Source organism: Oryx dammah, unplaced genomic scaffold (genome assembly GCF_014754425.2).
Source record: "Oryx dammah isolate SB20612 unplaced genomic scaffold, SCBI_Odam_1.1 HiC_scaffold_28, whole genome shotgun sequence".
NCBI lineage: Eukaryota > Metazoa > Chordata > Mammalia > Artiodactyla > Bovidae > Oryx > Oryx dammah.
Genome location: NW_024070212.1, coordinates 35,353,236 through 35,359,235, shown reverse-complemented (window position 1 = coordinate 35,359,235; position 6,000 = coordinate 35,353,236). Strand labels below are relative to the sequence as shown.

At 36.0% G+C, this 6,000-nt stretch overlaps 1 pseudogene; it reads right to left on the bottom strand.

Annotated features, from left to right (window-relative positions):
• Positions 1–724: 724 nt before the first annotated feature.
• Positions 725–6,000, bottom strand: part of LOC120856526 — a 48,597-nt pseudogene continuing 43,321 nt past the window's right edge.

The window sequence follows — 6,000 nt, the reverse complement described above, 5'->3', positions numbered from 1 at the left end:
TAGGCTAGTGGAAAAAAGTTGAAACAAAGCCTTTTCTTTTGATCCTACAAAGTCACATCCAATAAGGACAAGAGAAGGCACATCTGATTTGTCCCAATCAGTCTTAGAATTATCAAAACTTTTCTTCTGGTAAAGATGAATTTGACTTATTTTGGAAAGACAGTTCTTTGAAATCTGCTGCTTAACTCATTTTCTTTTGAAAAAGAGTAAATTTCAAGGCACCATAGTACAAGAGGTAAGTTTTTCATTTATAATTATAGAATATTTATAGACTTCTTGTGCTTCCTCTCTAATTCCAAATTTATTTTAAAGAACAAAAACTATGTTTATAATTTACTTTGCTTAAAGTTAGCCACAGACCCTTGAACCACATCAGAATTAGATAATTTGATTCTTGGTTGCACCTTGACATCTGTACACTGGGATGAAAGCTGAGGACCCACATACATGAAGTTCCAACAAGTTCTAAGCATAAGGACTCTCCTCTTGGGAGCGTTCAGGGCTCCAAGAAAGCAATTCTCCTCCAGGATATGTTTTAAAATATTGTCTGAATAAGTAATTAAAAACAAACAGTGCTGAGTGAAGAGTTCATCTTCTTTAGTTGAATCTGGGAGGTCTGAGTGTTTCTGGAGCCCCCATGGGTACATGTCAGTATTGGCGAATTCCTCGAATGTTGAGTATTCCCTTATGTGTGTGTGGGAGCCAGTGGGAGTTAATCAAAGTTTCATCCTGCTCCACTTCCAGGATACTTCAGTCTGGCATTAGTGAAAACATAATTGGCAGGGCCCACAGCTTGAGATCAAGGCATAAATACACTTTCCCTGTGAGAAGGGTTGGACGTGGTTTGACTGAATGGGTGAAAATCAAAGTAAGAGGGAGGAGGATCACAAGCCTCTGTATCTGCTAGTGTACATCTGCCTTCAGCTACAAATTCTGGGCATCTGAGGGCCAAACATGGTTTCCAAACTTTCAGATGGCATCTGTCTCTTTAGCATCACCTGCTGCAATCTTCTTTCTTGTTCTTTTGTTATTTCATCTGAGTGATTTGTTTTCTTAATTTGTTCACTTCTGCCTGATAAAATTCAACAGCTCACTCACTCTTTTCCACATCGGCACACACTGCCTGTGTGAAGGGTGATATAAACCTAAGATAGCCCTGATGTCTTTCATTACTCCATCATTGTTAAAAAAGTCAAAATCAGTGCCGTGTTCTTTAGCAACTGGCATGACTTAATATTTGTCACTGAAGGCACTTTGTACTCATGCTGGCTAACATTGCCTAGATTGGGAATAGCAAAAGATTTCCTTTGATCATATTTTTCATTTAGTGTGTAAAGAAACTGTTCTAAAGCATAAGAGGCATTGATGGCTGTGGGGATGAAACTGAAGAGACTGAAAAGAAGATTGGTCCTGGGGAGAAAGCTGGGGAGCTGCTTGTGGAAAAACTCCTCTCTGAGTGTTTCTGCTGCATGTTCCGCCAGAATCTGTACCCATCAGTAAATTTCTTCATCTGATATTTAAGGATATCATGCAAGCTGTCTTCATTAACTTTGCTCTTGCCTAGTGATAAAAACCAAAAAGTTCTGAAGCAGGTTAATGGTTTCAATTACTTGCAGAAATTCTGTATTGTTGATCTGTAAGTTACCAATGCTAAAGCTTTCATCTTGTCTTACCTGGTTCAGCAAAAATCCTTTCTTGAATCAGTTCAGTTCAGTCCCTCAGTCATCTGACTCTTTGTGACCCCATAGACTATAGCACGCCAGACATCCCTGCCCATCACCAACTCCCAGAGCTTGTTCAAACTCATGCCCATTGAGTCAGTGATGCCAGCCAACCATCTCATCCTCTGTCATCCCATTCTCCCTCCACCTTCAATCTTTCCCAGCATCAGGGTGTTTTCCAATAAGTCAGTTCTTTGCATCAGGTAACCAAAACATTGGAGTTTCAGCTTCAGCTTCAGTCCTTCCAATAAATAATCAGGGCTGATTTCCTTTAGGATTGACAGGTTGGAACTCCTTGCTGTCCAAGGGACTTTCGAGAGTCTTCTCCAACACCACAGTTCTAAAGCATCAATTCTTCAGCACTCAGCTTTCTTTATAGTCCAACTCTTACATCTATACATGGCTACATGGACCTCTACCGGCAAAGTAATATCTCAGCTTTTTTTTATGCTGTCTAGGTTGGTCATAGCTTTTCTTCCAAGGAGCAAGCATCTTTTAATTTCATGGTTGCAGTCACCATCTACAGTGATTTTGGAGCCCCCAAAAATGAAGTCTGTCACTGTTTCCATTGTTTCCCCATCTATTTGTCATGAAGTGATGGGACTGGGTGCCATGATCTTAGTTTTTGAATGTTGAGTTTCAAGCCAACTTTTTCACTCTCCTCTTTCACTTTCATCAAGTGGTTCTTTAGTTCTTCTTCGCTTTCTGCCATAAGGGTGGTATTATCTGCATACCTGAGGTTATTGATATTTCTCCTGACAATCTTGATTCAAGCTTGTGCTTCATGCAACCCAGCATTTTGCATGATGTACTCTGCATATAGGTTAAATAAGCAATGTGACAATATACAGCCTTGAAGTACTCCTTTTCCTATTTGGAATCAGTCTGTTGTTCCATGTCCTCAGTTCTAACTGTTGCTTCTTGACCTGCATACAGATTTCTCAGGAGGCAGGTAAGATGGTCTGGTGTTCCCATCTCTTGAATAATTTTCCACAGTTTGTTGTGATTCACACAATCAAAGGCTTTGGCGTAGTCAATAAAGCAGAAGTAGATGCTTTTCTGGAACTCTCCTGCTTTTTTGATTATCCAGCGGATGTTGGCAGTTTGATCTCTGGTTCCTCTGCTTTTTCTAAATCCAGCTTGAACATTTAGAATTTCATAGTTCACATACTGTTGAAGCCTGGCTTGGAGAATTTTGAGCATTAGTTTGCTGGCATGTGAGATGAGTGCAATTGTGCAGTAGTTTGAATTGTGAACTAGTTTGGCATTTCTTTTCTTTGGGATTGGAATGAAAACTGACCTTTTCCAGTCCTGTGGCCACTGCTGAGTTTTCCAAATTTGCTGACATATTGAGTGCAACACTTTAACAGCATCATCTTTTAGGATTTGAAATAGCTCAACTGGAATTCCATCACTTCCACTAGCTTTGTTCATAGTGATACTTCTTAAGGCCCACTTAACTTCACATATCAGGATGTCTGGCTATAGGTGAGTGATCTATACCTTCCTTGAATGGTCCATTTCCAGAAATAGCGACCTTCCTTTAATGGTTCCTAACAAATCCTACTTATGTTGTCATGTCCATGATGGAGATCAATTTGATTCTGGAAAGAAAGGACAACAGGAAGCAAATGAGAGTCTGCCTAGCCTAGACTGGTGCTTGGGGCCCCAGCTTATGATGAAGGCAGACCTCAGAGAAGGCACTGACCTAGGGACCTCAATGTGGGGCTTGGAGCAGTCCCCAAGGGTGTTTATATGTAGAGTTCAGAAAAAAATCCATTTTATATTTTCAGTATATGTTATCAACTCAATTTAAGATCCTTCAGATTTTTATAGAGGTTTTAAACCAATCAAATTTGTTATTCTAATTGTTATTTAGATGTTATCTTCTATAATCCTATTTTATGCTCTTACTTTACTGTTTTCTTCTTAATTACCTAATTACTTGTTTTGTAATGTATTACAAGTTTTGAAATACTAGGATATTCTTTTCCCATTCTGCCTTCAAAAAAAGAAGAGTTGAACATTTTTATAGCTTCTTGCTTCTCCCTTATCTTCTGACTCTTCCCACATATCTGTATTTTATCTTGAAGGTAATGTCCATTAATTGTCACTTGTTTTTCTTTTGTATCCTACTCTGATCCAGCAGTTATACCAGTTAAGATTTCAGTACCAGTTCTCTTTTAATTTTGACGTTCTGTATTCTAATTTATTCTTATTAGTCTTTCTCCTATCTTAATGATGTGGTTTAATTAAGCCTAATTGTTTCTTTTCAAAAACAATAGCAACACTTAGTGGATATTCCATTATTGGTACAAACAGTACCTATAACTTTGAAAAATCAATCATTTAACTCTTCATGTTCATCAGTGATTCCATGAGTCTGTGAATTTCTGGAGACATATTTAGGAATACCCTATCCAGTATGTTTTTATATATAAGACTAAAGGATGATCAATTTAGATAAAACAAGAATTTAAGTGAACAAAATGCTAAAAAAATATATAAAAAGAAAAAAGACATTGTTGTTGAGCTCAAAGTGTGGAATTCCACATTTAAAATTGTAGATTACATCTCCCAGTGTTTTATTCAGGAGAGGATACTTAAATAAATTGTGAAATCCATATTTGTTTATGTTATTTCATGTGTTTAGCATTGAAAATTAAAGTTAAAATTGTTAACGTCTTTCAGTAGTAGCTTATATTTGTACATTTTACTTTGAACATACTAGGTCTTTTTAAAATTTCTCTTAGTTCCCAATATTGAAAATTTATTTCTTCTAGCTCTAGGTTTTTAAATTTTATTTATTCCATCTTTGCTTATTTACTAATCCTTCTTTGTTCTGTGTTTTTCTCTGTGGACTTCTCTTACTTACACAGTATATTTTTATTCTCCATTTCCTAGTGGAATAAAATTGCTCCAATCTGTTTTCTATTTCACTTACTTGACTTTCTTCAAGGCTAATTCTATGACACTGTGTTAAATGTTTTCAATGCTTGTTTTATTTTTTATACAGAAATTATTTCCATCTTTCTTGAATCATTGTTAAGATCTAGCTTCAGTTTACTAGCCATTGACATGAGTTGTTTTTATAAAACTTTCTAGGAATTCATATGAAAGACCCTCTTTAAGAATTCATATTACCTTTAAATTTTGTGATTTTTATTTTTCTTTGATGTTATAGAATATTTTGTTTGCTTGTTTTAAAGTGAGAACTGAATTTTAAAAATTAATACTATCTATTAATTATTAATACTCTCTATTAATCTTCTGGGATACAGAACTTGAAACAGACATAAAAGTCCCAATGTTTGTAACTGGAAAGTGGACCAGCTTAAGAAGTTCCTTTTACTTGTCTTCAAAACTCAAATATTTTCAGAAACACATTTCTCTTAAAACAACAACAACAACAATGCAACTCTTGATTTCATGTTGGCAATTTAACATCCCAAGGTAGGGATAAATGAATGAACAAAAATGTACTTATATAAATGTTACTGCAAGTCATATGTTAGAATATAGTTAGAAGGACTCTTTCTAATAGCTCAAGCTAGTAAACCAAATAAGTAGCAAAAGCAAATTTTCAAGAACAACAAAATGAATAGATAAATTGTAGTATATCCACAAAATTTGATATTAAACAACAGTAGTAATGAATAAACTACTAACAATGCCAGTACTCACACACAATACTGAGTGAAAGAATCCAGCCACAAAACCAAAACTCATCTATGGTGAAGAGAAGTGGGCTAGTGTTACCTTCGGTGAGGGAACTTGTGACTGGGAGGGAGCAAAAGCCCCTACTTGGGAACTGGGAAGATATTTTTTTATTGCTCTGGAAAGGTGTTATATGAACATGTTCACTATGTGAAAATTTATTGAGAAATGTAATTTATGCAACTGCATATGTGATTTATGCAGTTGTTTGTGTGCTTGTTACACTCAATAGCTTATCTTAAAAATGTGTGGAATGTAGGGATAGCACATTGCATCTGTATCTGCCATACATGAGTAATTAATCACCTGCATTATCTGTAACAGATACGTCGTCTAACGATAGCAGGCATCATATGCCATTAAACAAGAATAAGTGTTATGCCATAAATGAATGAAGAGAGGCTGAAATAATTTTGATGAGAAAACAGAAATGGCTTCATACAGGAACTGTCAATGTAGAGGATTGATTAGGAGTATCGAGAGACAAAGTGAAAGGAAATCAGTTAAGGAACTAATATAAAACTACAAGGATCATATCTTAAGAGCTAAGGGTATTGTGCCT